General features: G+C 35.0%; 1 pseudogene; it reads left to right on the forward strand.

Annotated features, from left to right (window-relative positions):
- Nucleotides 1-13,630: 13,630 nt before the first annotated feature.
- On the forward strand, nt 13,631-14,290 carry LOC125347866 (annotated as a pseudogene).
- The last annotated feature ends 1,537 nt before the right edge of the window (nt 14,291-15,827 follow it).

A 15,827-nucleotide genomic window follows, 5' to 3' on the forward strand; every position in this document is an offset into this window, starting at 1 on the left:
TGTTTCAACAATAGAGGGTTGTGGTTTTTTTTTGTTTGTTTACTTTTTCTTCTCCCTTTTCCCCCCTTGCCTTTCTTCGCATGTGAGTCCTGCTCAGATCTGCTTTCGGAACCTCTCATGACCTCTAGGTACTCATGTCTCTCAGTGTCTGCAGTGAGAAACTGCTATAAAAAGCATCCTGGTAAAGGCTGTATAAACATGTTTTTATCAAAGGGATTTTGGCCCTGATCAATTTCAGTTATTGAGTAGCAGATCTGGGACAGAGATCAACAAAGTCGAGTTACTACAAACTAGTGCACCAGTCTAGCTCTAGTGCAAGTTTTGTATAATATTTGCTTTGTAAAGTTTAATAGTATATGACCCATCTATACTTAAAGGGTGGTTAGGTAATCGGATTAAGAGATGTAGTAACACCTAATACATTTAGCTACTTTTTCTTAGAAAACCAAACCAATCAGGTAGAGATAGAGGTACAATTTATCAATCCATAAATTAGGTGTTGTGTTGCTTTGTTTTTCTAAATCTGTTTCTAATGTTGAAGTCTGTACCGAAAAATTAATACATCTAGATATGTTCTTCTTGTTTTCCAAGTTCCTGGAAAACTCTCCTAATTGTCACATGCACAATTCATTGAATTCTGAGCCTCTGGTAGAGTCTTCAAGTCCTTCAGCACATGTCACAATAATTCTGTTTGTCAGCTCATATGTCAGATCTGCCTCTGAGAAACCTGAGCATACTCATTACTGAGTTCTGTGCTATGGTGCTACCAGAGGCTGAAAGAACTTTAGTCAATCAATACACTTTTGTAGAACTAAAATTTGGAAGGCAGGAAAGAATAAATTGATGGTAACTAAAAGTTTTCCTATGCCAGCAGTGTCTGTAGGGTTAAATCACATATATCAATTAAATGCAGTGAAAATATTTGAAAGTTTATACACATATCTATTGGTTAGTTTGAATAATTTTTCTGCCAGCATCAATCTATTCAATCTATTCTCTGCTGTGTGTATTTGTATCATCTATCTATCTATCTACCTATCTATACACTCTCAAACACATACATTACACACACATACATATCTATACATGTTGAATAATATGCATCAATACTGATAAACATTGTCAAGCTTATATATGAAACTGTAAGCTTTAAGAGTTTAGTATTTTACTTTATTTCTGCAGTAAAGGAAAATATTCAGTCTTCTAAAAATAATGTAAGAAGCTGATGTAATATGTCAGATCTTATGTCGACTATGTGAAACTATTGGGCTCTGTGTCCAAATAATGTCTTCCTTAGTCTCTATGATAATAGTAAGCATGAAGGACATATTAACCCACAGAGACTCCTCAAAAACCTATTGATTACACAACACCATCTCCTTCTTAAAATATGATAAAACCAAACCAATTGTGCAACTCATACTTGAAATCTTGGCTATTCTCTACTCTGAGACAAGGTGGAATGTTTCTAGGCTGGTCTAGACAGGAAAGTTTGTGGACTCAGCCTTAACCAATACCTCGATGTAGTTACACATTCATGTCAGGTATGCCTTCCTTCCTCTTTCCCTCCCTCTCTCTCCCTTCCTATTTGCTTCCTTCCTTACTGTGTTCTAATTATCCATCTGTATATCTTTCTTGTTTCTGACATGCTTTCTCTCTTCTAACCAGGTATAGATGGATGGCTAAAAGTTTATCTGAATTTTAACTTTATAAGATATTTAACTTGTCATAAATTTGTCAGCCTTTCCTTTCTCAGGTATTAAAAATAAATGATCAAGGTAGAAATGGACATTTCGTACTGACTTTTTTTTTTTTCTGAGCACAACTTCAACCTGAAATACATCCATTGTCCTAATAGGCATACTGTTGTCAAAATATCTAAATGTAAACAACTTGAGGAAGCCAACTCATCTGCTTTTAAAATGGGGATAGATTTTTATGGCTTAAAACCTCCTATTTTATATTATCTTGTCTGTGTAAAGAAGTCTGCAATTGAAGTGTTCGACTTAGTTCATCATTTTAGAGTATGTGATATAAGTAATATATTCTCCTCTAATTCTGGAAATGAGAGGTGTTCTCAGATTCCAGCAAATCCAGTGACCAAAATGTGGGAACTGCATGAGCATCTCCATAGCTTTTAAAGCTGATTCTTATACTCCAATAATAATCCTGATACAGCTTAAACAATGTCTGGATCTTTGTCACTTTTTTTAGAATGCAGATTGCATATTTCCACATCAGGAGAACTTAACATTTCAAACACTTATTTAAGAAGAGTGATGATCTATAAATCTTCTGTCATTTCACCTAAGTGAGTGAAATGACATGCTTAACCTACAGAAGAATCCAAAAGTACAGATTGTTTTACAAACATATCATGAACGTGTAGGTAGGATGAATGACACAAATCATTAAATCCTATCAGAATTTTAAAATACCCAGGGAAGTTACAAAATTGAAGGTTCTAATATTTGAATAGAAGCTACATTAAAGACTGTCCTTTGAGAGTGAAATCTGTCAGTTAGATCAATAAAATAGTTCAAATAAAATAATGAGTTAACATGTCCAAGGACAGAGTTCATATAGAAATAATAATTAGATGAATTTCACTTATATAGACCAGGTTTAGGGGACAGAAAGCCATGCCAAACAAATGCATCCCTAATTCCTCTGGCAAAATAATTCTTAGGTGGAGATGCATGCATCATGTTAGCAGACTTTGAAATGATAACTCTGAATTCTATTTTTACCTATTTTTTAACAGTACTGTCTTCATCAAAAAGAAAAATCTCATGAAAATTTAAATTGTCATGCAGTTAAATTACCAAGTACAGAATGAGCTGGTAAACTGAACATCATCCTACATCTTACATTATACATATATATATATATATATATATATATATATTTCCACCACTAGGAATTAACATTTTTGTTTTACTCATAGGATCTACATACACTAATAGATTAAACAATAAAATTATGGAAATTTTATTTAATATGAAACCAAATACATAGGCAATAAAATAAAAATATAAATAAACTGATTCATGAAAATTAAAACTGAGTACAAAAGAAAATAAAGAGAAATAAAAGCAACTTATAAAATAGAAAAATACACTTACGCACCATGTACCATCAAGGATTCATATTCAGAATCTATACAGAACTCATAAACATCAACAACTAAAATAAATAAATATTTGTACATAAGTATAAACCAACCAATCAGTTCAATTTTAAAAATGTTCATGGACTCAGACAATCTCCAATGAAGATGTATGCCATGGTCAATAAGCAATTGAATAGGTATTTATGTCAGTCATGTTTAGAGATGTGAAACTGCATATTCTACCGAAATAGCACATCATAACTAACAGAAGGCAATTGTGAAACAGTGGAGGAATGAGTGTTTATTGATGATAAAATATTACCACAATGCCTGTGTTCTGTTGAAGAATATGTAAAGGCAATCAATATAGAGAAAAATGTAATTTCTTAATAAATTAAAAAGTCAAATATTATTCACTACTGTTGCTCCAAATGGAAATAATTCTTTTTTTTAAGAGTTCTTAACAAACACTTTTTTTTATTAAATTTTGTTGACAAGGTTTTGTGCAAAAGGGGTACAGTTACATAATAGGGCAGTGAGTACATTTCTTGTGATATCTTACCTTGTTTGTCTTTTCCTTCCCTAGATCAAGTAGGCATATATACAACGTCTAGTGTACTAAAATCATATACAGTAGTCACGTGGCGTACGCCAAAGGAAATTCACATAGAACTTTAAATACATCAACAATAGAGTTTGCTTATCCTTGTCTTATATGATCATAAATACATAGCTGTTGAGCTATTGTGATCTACTGAGAGGTCTATTTTAGACCTTTTTATGTTTAGTAGTTGTTTGGTTTTAGATAATGTAAGATTGCTGACCCAAATACCATTTGTGGAAATGCCATTTGACAAGAAGTTTTTGTTTCACAGCCTGGTCTCTACTTACCTGCCCCCTCACCCCCCCACCCCCCCCACCGCCCCCCCCCAACAGTCATATATTAAGGAGGCCATGCCCCTTTGTTCTCTGTGTTCTAGGCTTGTCTCGCTCAACATTATTTGTTCAAGTTCTGACCATTTCCCTGCAAATACCCATATTTTATCATTTCTAATTGCTAAGTAGTATTCCATTGTGTATAGGTACCACATTTTTTGGATCCATTCATCTGTAGAGGGGCATCTGGTTTGTTTCCATATTTTGGCTGTTGTGAATTGTGCAGTGATAAACATGGATGTGCAGATGTCTTTTTAATATCCTGAGACCTGTTGTTCAGGATAGATGCCTAGGAGTGGTATGGCTGGGTCATAGGGTATGTCTATGCTGAGCTTTTTGAGGAACCCCCATACTGTTCTCCAAAGTGGTTGTACTAATTTGCACTCCCACCAACAGTGGAGAAGGTTTCCTCTTTCCTCACATCCCCTCCAGCATTTGTTGTTGCTTGAGTTGAGACTTTAGGCCATTCTAACTGGAGTGAGGTGGTATGGGGTTGTTTTTATTTGCATTTCCTTTACCAGGGATGTTGAACATTTCCTCATATGTTTCTTTGCCATTTTTATCTCTTCTGTGAATTCTTTCTATAGCTCCTTTGCCCATTTAATAATTGGTTTACTGGGTTTGGAGGGGTTTAGTTTTTTGAGTTCCCTGTAGGTGACGGATATTAGGCCTTTGTCTGTTGCTGTGCTGGGTGAAGATCCTTTCCCATATGGTTGGCTGTCTTTCTAGTTTGGTGGCTATGTCTTTAGCTGTGCAGAAACTTTTTATTTTGTAGTAGTCCCACCAAATGGAAATAATTCTGAAAGCAATATTTGTAAATATCCACTCATAGTAACATTTAGAAATAAGATGTTCTTCCATTGAATTATAAATTAAATGTAGCGTATATTATTCAACCTTATAAAGGAAAAATAAGACACTACTTGGACATAAGGAGAATGAATCCTATCGACATATTATTAAATAAAAGGACACATAAACATAACTGTAGAGAGATTTTTATCATGACCAAATCTAGACAGACAGAAAAGAGATTATTGATTATTGTCAATGCTTGAGGAATTGGTCAATGAGGTGATAATATTGGATGAGTATGAGGGTTTTTTTTTTTCACAAGTTTAATAAATTCAGAGACTTTTCAATTAAATGACTTGATTATACAAATTAGAAATTAACAATGCACTGCAGCATTTTTCATATAAATTGGCCAAAATAATATTTTTAGAAATATTAACTTATTACTTAAAAAAAACATTTTCTTAGGTAAAGCTTTCATGAGTTTAAGAGAAATAATCTAAAAAGAACAATTATTTATAATTGTATTAGAAGAAAGTTTAATAAAACTAATTATTATAAGTCTGCTTTGAATTAAAGAACACCAAACATATCACCACAGCGCGTTTTGCTCAGCACTACTAAATAATATGGAATGATGTAATATAAAAATAATGAAATTGGAAGAAGATAACTTGGCACTGCCTTTTATTTGTTCCTTAAGTAAGAGAAAAAATAAGAAATTTACTTATTATTAGGTTAAAGTTTGTTTTTCTCATACACTTTCTAGTTCTTTTATCTAAGTAAATGATTCGGTTTACTTGTGCTTTGGCTTCCTTTTATGCTATTATTAAAATTGCACTCATGTCACTTCCTTATATAAGTCATTTTTAAAATTATGCCTATAAAATCATATTAAATTCACTTTAAAAGCAAATAAATTCCTGAGTACACTAAGTGATAAGTTTAGATATTATTGGGATGAAATCTATATGAAATCTTATGCTCCTAACAAGGAAATGTTGCACATACATTAATTAAGTTACATCATTATGGGGTCTGAAGTTGTGAAGCCCATTGTCTTTATTGATACACAAACCTGTAATTTCTCCTTTACGAGCAGAATTTTCTATATATAAACTATTTAGAATAAATATAATTAACGCCAGTTCTCATACTTGCTTTCCCAACATTTTAATACACAAAACAATTATATTTGACAAATCGTTATTAATGCTTCAGGTTTCTTACATTTAAGTGGTTTGACTTTTTTTTTATTGGCGAGTTTTGGGACTTGAACTCAGGGCCTAGACATTCTCCCTGATCTTCTTTTGCTCAAGGCTAGAACTCTACCATTGAGCCATAGCTCCACTTCAGCTTTTTCTCTTTATGTGGTATTGAGGAATGGAACTTAGGCTACATGCATGCTAGGCAAGCACTCTACTACTAAGCCACATTCCCAGCCCTAGTTTGAAATTTTTAACATGAGAAACAAATTTAATTTTATCATATTCTAATTAACCTAGAACCTAATATAAAAGGCACTCAGTGAACTTGTTTTTGTTTTTAGAATATACCGTTTTTCAGGTGGACAAATTAGACTTTGTTCAATATGCTAGAGATAACTACAACCATGAACAATTGCAAAAGTCCTTATTACTTCAAGACACTGAAAGCAGAAATCTGTTATAATTAAAAATTAAACTCTCACATACGTATGTGCATTGTGATATGTGAAGAATGTATGTGTATTTTTAATTTGTTTATATGTTTATATATTATGTCTGGAAAAACAAAGAGAGAAAGAGAATATATTTGAGACATCAGGTGAAGATCTTTGTGGCTTTGTGTATGAAGATAATTTACAAATTTTATAATTTACATAATACCAGCCTATTCTGTATCCAGTGAAAATACAAAATTGATTTGAAATAGGATACTTAGAATAAATAATATTTCTTCTACCATCAGATTATTAATTCTTTTATAATACAGCAGCATTTAAGCAATTAAACTTCTATGTGATCTTGAGCATTCCTATAAAGAGTAAATACCTCCAGTCTCATGACATGATATCCCCCAGAGAATATCTAGTAACAATTGTAGTTGTCAGTAATATCCTTGTTCTAAAACGCTGCCAGTTTGTTCTTAAGGGTATCTTGATTTATTTCAAACTTTAGTGTTCCATGAAGATCTGAAAAAGAGTTAGTTTTGTTCTTGAGAATATTATCTTTACAGCTTTTTGAAAAATAGTATTACACCATGCTTTTAAGTTTTATTGGGGACATTTGAATGATTTCACTAGCTGCCATAACAGGAAAAGTGCTGTTCTTACTGTTTTTCTTTTGAGGATTATTGAAGACTTGTCCTTAGCATTTGAACTTTCAATGTTGAATTCACCATGATTTTCCCTTTCCAAGTTGATTACTCAGCTTGAAATGAGAGACATTTTGTTTATAATACCACTTTGGCTCATCATGAACAATATCATATGATTATATGCACTCATACAAAATAACTACAAATTTTCACCTTCTTTATTTTTTCCTGTGTATGATAGGCTTTGAGTGATAGGAATGTTTATGGTTATAAATAGGTGGCTTTACTTAATCCCAGGGAGTATGTCATTTTCTCCAATTGTTAAGTAACTGGACAGGTTTCTTTTGGTAATGACATTTACAAGTGCAAAAACTTGAGAATAATAACTGATTTTGTTATATATTGTAATAAAATTAGATGGCAGAGTGCTAAATACATTAGCAGGCTATAACAAATATAGAGTAATGTACCTAGTGAGGAAATACTATCTTTACAAGTTTCAGGAAATGGATTATTTTTCTTGAAATTTATGAATACACATAGGTATATTTACATATCTAATGTCACAAAATAGTCTTCTTTCCTCTGATTTCTTTCATTTCCCAAAAGGTTTATATTGGAATGTTTTAAGAGCAGCTTCCTACTCTAAACTGAAATTCTTAATTTCATTTTGTGCTCAAATTGAATATGTAATTTAATTACATATGTGACTTACAAAGTTACAGTGCAGTTACTGCACCAATACTGAAAGACACTGAGCTAAATAAACAATAATATTATTATTTTAAAATTTAAACTGTACCTATCCCCAAAGTATGAATGAATATGCTAGTGAAAATATATGCAAATTTTAATATTTATTCATCTAAACACATGGTTTATGATATTCGTCTATATATACAATTTTATATATTCATTCACTCATTTTTATTTTGTTCTTTTATGCATAAATGGTTTTCAGATTAAGGAAAGACTTTCTGTATAACTATGCTGTAATTTATAGCAAAACACTTGAATCATAGACATCTAGTTCTGTAATAAAGCATGCTTTCCCAGGAGAAGCAAAAAAAAAATCCAATTAGCCTAGGAGGGGTCTGATTTCTTGTTCTAATGGTAATGTAGCATCCAATATCCATTTTAACATTAACCATTGATTTGAATGAACATATGCTGACTTTTGATTAAATGCTAGGTTATCTGAGCAGGCTCTGGAAATTAGATCTTCACTAATACAACACTTGACAATAAAGATTATACTGTGGCTCTAACAGTAATTATAGACAGTATTTCACAACTCTAAAGGGATGTTAAATCTTTGGACTTTACTGAATCTACTGACTTTCGATCTTATGGTGGGATGTAATTGTAAACATATTTCTAAAGTAAATATAATAGTAATAAATACCAATATTTCTTGCACCTGTACTTTATTTTCATAAGTTTTCTTCTTATTATTTTGTTTGTTTATTCTAGTTTAGCTTTTTTAGGATAATACCTGGACTACAACTTGATAGCTGATATATGCACTCATTAGTTGGCATTCTACCAACTGAACAAGAACTCCACCTAGCCTTTTCTTTTTAGTGTCAGTCTTAGAGCTTGAACTCTAAGACTGGGTACAGTTCCTGAGCTCTTTAGTTAAAGCCTATACTTTATCACTGGTAGTTGTGTTTGTGTTTGTGTTTGTGTGTATGGCTGTGTGCAACTGCGTGCTCATGTGCCATTTAATTATAGATATAATTCTCATGGACTTGAATTTCCCAGGATGGTTTTGAACTTTGATTCTCAGATCTTAACATCTTGAATAGTATACATGATTACAGGCATGATTCATGAACTTTCAGCTCTGTGTGTGTGTGTGTATACATATATACATACACATATACACACACATATAAACATGCATATGTATGTATAAATGGATCATATATAAACACACCTATATATGCATTTATGCACACATATATGTATATATGTATACATACAATCATACACACACACATATATATATGTATATTTCAACAGTGGTTTCTTTATGTTGAATAACACTCTTTTATTTTCCTGACAAACTTACACACATCATTTTCTATGAACGTGCATATAGATTTGGAGTCTATCTAAGTTGTATATGTCAAGTAGTACAAAATAATTTAAGGAATGTAGTTGAGCTTGAGTAAAGAGAGCTGAATTCCTAGTTATCAACATGTTAAAAACAAATGAGTTACAAAACCTCAAAGAACCAACAGCCCCCTCAACAAGTGGGCTAAAGACTTAAAAAGAGACTTCTTTGATGAGGAAATGAGAATGGCCAAGGGATACATGAAAAAGTACTCTACATCACTGACCATAAAAGAAATGCAAATCAAAACAACATTGAGATTCCACCTCACCCCAGTAAGAATATCCTTTATCAAGAAAACTAACAATAATAAATGCTGGAGGGAATGTGGCCAAAAGGGAACCCCACTTCATTGTTGATGGGAACCTAAACTTGTTCAACCACTCTGGAAAGTGGTACGGAGATCCCTCAGAAGGCTAAACATAGAGCTCCCCTATGACCCAGCATCCCCACTCTTGGGCATCTACCCAAAAGATCACAAACAAGAACACACTAAAGCCACCAGCACAACAATGTTCATTGCAGCACAATTTGTCATAGCTAAAATATGGAACTAACCCAGATACCCATCAGTAGATGAATGGATCAGGAAAATGTGGTACATATACACAATGGAATTTTATGCCTCTATCAGAAAGAATGACATTTCCCCATTTGTAAGGAAATGGAAGGACTTGGAAAAAATTATACTAAGTGAAGTGAGACAGACCCAAAGAAACATGGACTCTATGGTCTCCCTTATAAGGAATAATTAGCACAGGTTTAGGCAAGTCACAGCAGAGAATCACAAGAACCCAATAGCTATGCCCTTATGAAGACAATGTTAAGTTAAATGAACTCCATGTTATGTGAACAGTGGGGCATGCCCACCCGGATGCCTTGCATCATTAAGAGGCAATTAGCTGGTCCCACCTGTTTTCCCAGCCCTGGGGCCACGTGGATAGCCCCGCCTGCCTTCCAGGTTCTGGCAGAACCAGAAAGGCGGTTCTAGCTAGCCCTGCCTCCCAGCCTTGGGACCACATGTAGCCAAGATGGCGCCTGATGGTGAATACGGAGGCAGTCCTGTGGCCTGTGACATAAAATTAGACCGCCTCATAGGGTTGGTCCCTTGGCCCTCTGCCCTTGACAGACAGCTCAGGTGTCCCTTCATAGCCCCTACGTAGGTGCACATACCCCTCCCCATCCGCCACTCTCTGACCCATTTAAGAGGGGCTCCCTTCCCCCATTAAAGTGAGTCTTAGCACTGACTTCTCTCCTGGACTGTCTGTTTGTCCTCAGAGGAAAGGGGGGCTGGGTGTGGGGAGTCTGTCTGCCCTTTCCTCTTCTTGGCTCGTCTGATTGGGGTGTGTTTACCCGTCTCTCCCACAGGTCAGCAGAGTGCAGGAGGCTAAACACCCCAACAGCTGGTACCCAAATATGGGGCTTGCAGAAGTGTAGGTTTAGAAATTATTGGCGGGCCAACCCAATTGAGTTCCGAGGTAAGGGTACCTCTGAAAAGATGGGGCAGGCTCAAACTCAGCATGATGATTGGGTGCTCAAAGCACTGATATTCATGTTAATAAACATAGGTTTAGATATCTCAACCCTCCAAGCCAAAAAGGCCTGTGAGACTTTGACACAAGCCGTGCCCTGGCTGGAGGCTGTGGGCCTTTTCAGCCTGGCTACTTGGGAGGGAGTAGAACAAGTGGTGTGGTGGAGGAAAGTTAGCTTGGGAGAGGAGCTCCCTCACAAAACCCTCCCAATCCTTCGGGACCTTGAGGCTGGCTTTTCCCCAGGCGCCCTAGGAGGGAGCATCTGGGCCCGGGAGGGATCTGCGGGGGAATGTCTTGAATGGGAGGGAAACAGGAAACCAGTGTTATATCTTGTTGTAATTACTTTCAATATGCCATGTGAAACTGTAGTTTTTTTGTTGTTGTCGATGATGTTCCTCTTGTATCCCCTTCCTGTGGTTGTCCCCGCGCTCTCGCTGTATCTCATCTGCGTATCCTGGATACGGTACATACCGGTATTAGAACTAGGGAAGGAAAAGAGAATATCAAAATTGAGAAATAAACGATAAAATGACAAATGACTCCAAAAGCAATACTTACAAAACCATTTGGTGTAAACCAACTGAACAATTCATGAGGGGAGAGGGAAAGGGGAAGGGAGGTGTGGGGAAATGAGGGAGGAGGTAAGAAATTGTACAAGAAATGTACCCACTGCCTTATGTATGAAACTGTAACCCCTCTGTACATCACTTTGACAATAAATAAGTAATTATTTTAAAAAATCAAATGAGTTAAGCCATTAGAAACACAATATTCATGACCTAAAACTTGTGTAAAAACTGTGCTCTTAACTTTCCTTTTTCCCATAGGATATTCTATTAGAGGGCCAGGAGGCTCAATAAAGACCCGAGAACCATTTCACTATTACAGAGCCAAAGGTTCTTGCAGCTTTTATGGCCTGGGTTTGGAGGGATTGGAAAGGATGGAAGGGTAGGGATGAAAAAGCGCTGAGGTACTAAGGCACATTGTGAAAAATGACTTGCAAAGACAGGCATCCCCTTGGCCTGTAGACTAGGTTCATCATTGGAAGACATATATTTAAAGCTGCCTTAAGGACCTAGTGCAGGGTACTCTTTCCAACATCCCCATAACTCCTGGTTATTCTAGAGTGTCTGTCATCTATTTCCAGGTGTTCTTAACACGGAGAGTTTTATCTAATTTAATACAAGATAGCACAAAGAGAGTCCCTGAAAATCCAATAATAAAGCAGAAAAAAGTAAATGTGTTAGTAATAGGTGTAGACCATATGCACAATAAGTTTTGTGCAGGGTTGAAGTGTAAAAAGAGAGGCTCAATCTGTCCAGAAGACAGAAAATAAAAAGGAGGGAGATAAAAGAAAGAGGAAAAGAGAGAAAAAGAAAAAAGGGGGAAAAAAAAGATGACTTCCTAAGTTCCCATAACTGACCTAAGGGTAATTGTAGAGACCTCAACAATAACTTTTAAACCATCTTTCTAACAAGGAAAGAAAAAGTCCATCCACTTTTAGTATGAGAAGGGAGCAAGTAGAGGCAGTCAATCAAAAAGTGTTTGAGAGGCAAAGTGCAGGCTGGTTAAACAAGTGAACATCTGTAGGAGACAATGACATCTGGCAGTAAGTAACCAGAAAAGCAAGAGCAGCACCTGGAAGATACTTCGAGTCAAGTGAAGCACAGCTGGGATGTCTAAAAATACTATTGGTTGAGGAAAAGAGAATAATCAGAGCCAAAACAGTAGAAAAGTACAGGATGAAATGTATTTTTCTAAACCCGTCACCATCAGAAGGTTGAATCTTACCTTTCTGCGGAAACATATGTGTTAGAACTGAGTCACTCACAAGAATGTATCTGAGTAACAAAAAACAAAAAACAACATATATACATATATATGTATATATATGAGTAGCACACAAGCAATCTGTGGAGATTAAGTATGGACATGGCACATTGTAGTTAATCTCAACTCCCAAAAGGATCCAATCCACACACAAGAAGGGAGTGTATTTCAAAGTTTGTAGAAAGATATGAACATGGGCAAGCAGGAAGAGGAAATAAAAGAACATAACAGGGCTGGCATGCTTCCTGCTGTGGACTCCTTATTCCACAGCATTCTACTTTGCCCAGATAGGGCTAGTATGGCAAACAGGTCTATGACAACTTAACACCTTATCTAGTGGACTCTAATAAGGAAATTGATAGAGGATTTGCCGGAATGTCCTAGATTAGTATACTTTTCTGGAGGTGCTACTTTTGTGCATTAGTGTATTAAGCATGGGACAGAAGCGTTCATTTGTCCCTGGAATTCCAGAATGTAACAAATTAGATCTTTAATGATCCAGTTTCAGCTTTGAACTCAATGCTGTTTTCATGCTTGAGTATTGGCATGCAAAAACTTAAATTCACATGTACGTGTCAATGTAAGTATGTGTCTATATAAACATCGTAAGGATAATCTGTAATTCACTTTTAAAAATTAATATGTAAGGAATTTTGTCACTATTGAAAAAAAATGTTATCCTAACTCAGCCAAGTCTAAGGAAAATGTAACAGTTCAGGAAAGTCAAACTTAAGCCAAAGGAAAAAAAATAGCTTTTTATACTGAATTGCTTCATTCTTAATTGAGTTATATTATTTTATTATTGAGGAAAGAAACATTTATTTTGCTATAAAGTTGTTACAAAAATTATTTCAAAAGAAGTGTAAGTTGAAAAAAAGATATAGGAGGAGCTGAGCGTTCTGGTGTGGTGCTTCTAAGGCCGGTGGCAAGTTGCGGACTACCGGGTGTCGAGCAGAGGAGAACCAGTGGCTGTGTTCGGCATTTTCCCTATGGAGATCTCCCGCAAGGATGAGTGCTGCCAGCGAACCTCAGCCACACGGGGTGAAGTGTTCAGCCTCCCCAGACGACGATCTTGGATCTAGCAATTGGGAGGCAGCAGACCTGGGTAATGAAGAAAGAAAAAAAGTTCTTGAGACTTATGGGTGCAGGACAGAAAGAACACACTGGTCCTCTTGTTAAAGGTGATCACAAATCAACATCTCACTTCCGAACAGGGGAAGAAGACAAGAAAATTAATGAAGAACTGGACTCTCAATATCAGCAAAGTATTGACAGTAAATTATCAGGAAGATACCGACGACATTTTGGTCTTGGCTTCAGTGAGGTAGAAGATCATCATGGAGAAGCTGATGTGGCTGGAGATGACGATGACGACGATGATTCGCCTGACCCTGAAAGTCCTGATGACTCTGAGAGTGATTCAGAGTCAGAGAAAGAAGAATCTGCTGAAGAACTTCAAGCTGCTGAACACCCCAATGAAGCGGAAGATCCGAAAAACAAAAAAGATGCAAAAAAACAATTACAAAATGATGTTTGTTAAATCGAGTGGTTCATAACTCCAAAATACTTAAGTCTTTGTATTAAAAGTAAGCCTTATTGTTATAATGCACAGTGGAGGACTGCTTATAGAGCACAGACCTTTGTATTATAATTTTTAAAAAGGCCCTTTTAAATAATTGCAAAGAATATTTGCTTTCAAATGTCATTGGTTACACTTTTATGGGCATGACTATAACCATGTTTCTAAAAGGAAAGAGTTGTATAAAGTTAAATAAATGCAGTACTCCATTTCAAAAAAAAAAAAAAAAAAGAAAAAGAAAAAAGATATAAACCCCAAATTAGGAAAGATACAGGAAGATATAAGGAAGACATGTTTCTGGAAAAGGTAAAGAAAAAATAAAATGCTTTTGATTGAGAAAAGATTTCTTGCAATATAACTTTTGGTGTAAAGTTGCTCCAAAATGAATAAATGAAACCTAAGGCAAAAATAGTATTAAGAGGCTAAAAATGTGTGAGATATTTGGGTAGTTGTTCAGAAGAATATACCAGAATGAAATCATGTAAAGTTTACGTGAGTGTGATTAGGGTGATTCTAATTTAAGAAATTATCAAAAATGACTCTGCTGTCAAGATTCAATGAATTCTTATAGAACTAGGTCCCAATTGTCTGTCTTAAAATTCAGGCTTTCTTATGGATTAGCCTCCTCTTAGTAATATTGTAAAAAACAACAAAACTAAAGTAATAAAACTATTTTTATTTTATCAAGATCATCATTCATAATCCTTTGGTATTGTCCAGGTTTTTACTACTTAATAAACTCAGTCTTCACTGAGTAAAAAATCATTTGAGTGTCTATTGGTATGATGGACTTTTAAAACCTTACCCAGCATGTGATTTCTAATTCAATAATTCTATCCATCTATATCCTAATTATACCAAATAGTTACATGATCTGAAAAATGTTCACTTTCATAATTTTTCCTAAAATATAGCATACAACAGAATAATTAGACTGTTGTATAAATTGCTAAGCAATTGCAACAATTGCAATTTAACCAGGACTATTTTCATTTTTTTTCTTTATTTTATATTTGATTCTGAACTCAAGTCTTGACAATCAGGCTCAAAGAGTATAGCTATTACAAGTAACTATATGCTGCACTGATTTAGCTTTAAAAACTTAATCAAATTCAAGTAAGTCCTACATAGGGGCTATTCTTGTAATTTGTTCATTGCTTAATTTTTTTTTCCAAAAGGATTTTACTGAAACAATCAATCCTCTTGTGTGAACCCTAACCACCTCTAATAGGGGATCAGATCAACCAGAAAAATCTCATCCCATAATAAGAGAATCTCATCCGAGCAATAAGAGAAAAATCTAACAGGGAAAATATTATTGCAATGACTCAGAACATTCAGGCAAAGCTTGGAGAAAGAAAACAGTTCAAATCAGAGTGGGTTTGTCTGATTCCAAATGGAGTCATGTCTACTCAGAATTTCAAAAGTTCTAAAGCCTAGAGGTTGACTAGTAACAGCTCATAAACCTGTGTACTTGATGCCCATGCCTATTTTCTTCCTAGATGGACAGGAACTTATACCCTTGTGTTTCTATTCCTCACTATTTCTATTGTTCATAGTAAAGACAGATGCCCTTCCTCCATCTTAGAACTTGTAAAGTTAATGTTTTAACCATATAAGTTTTAA

The sequence above is a fragment of the Perognathus longimembris genome, chromosome 3 (genome assembly GCF_023159225.1).
Source record: "Perognathus longimembris pacificus isolate PPM17 chromosome 3, ASM2315922v1, whole genome shotgun sequence".
Lineage (NCBI taxonomy): Eukaryota > Metazoa > Chordata > Mammalia > Rodentia > Heteromyidae > Perognathus > Perognathus longimembris.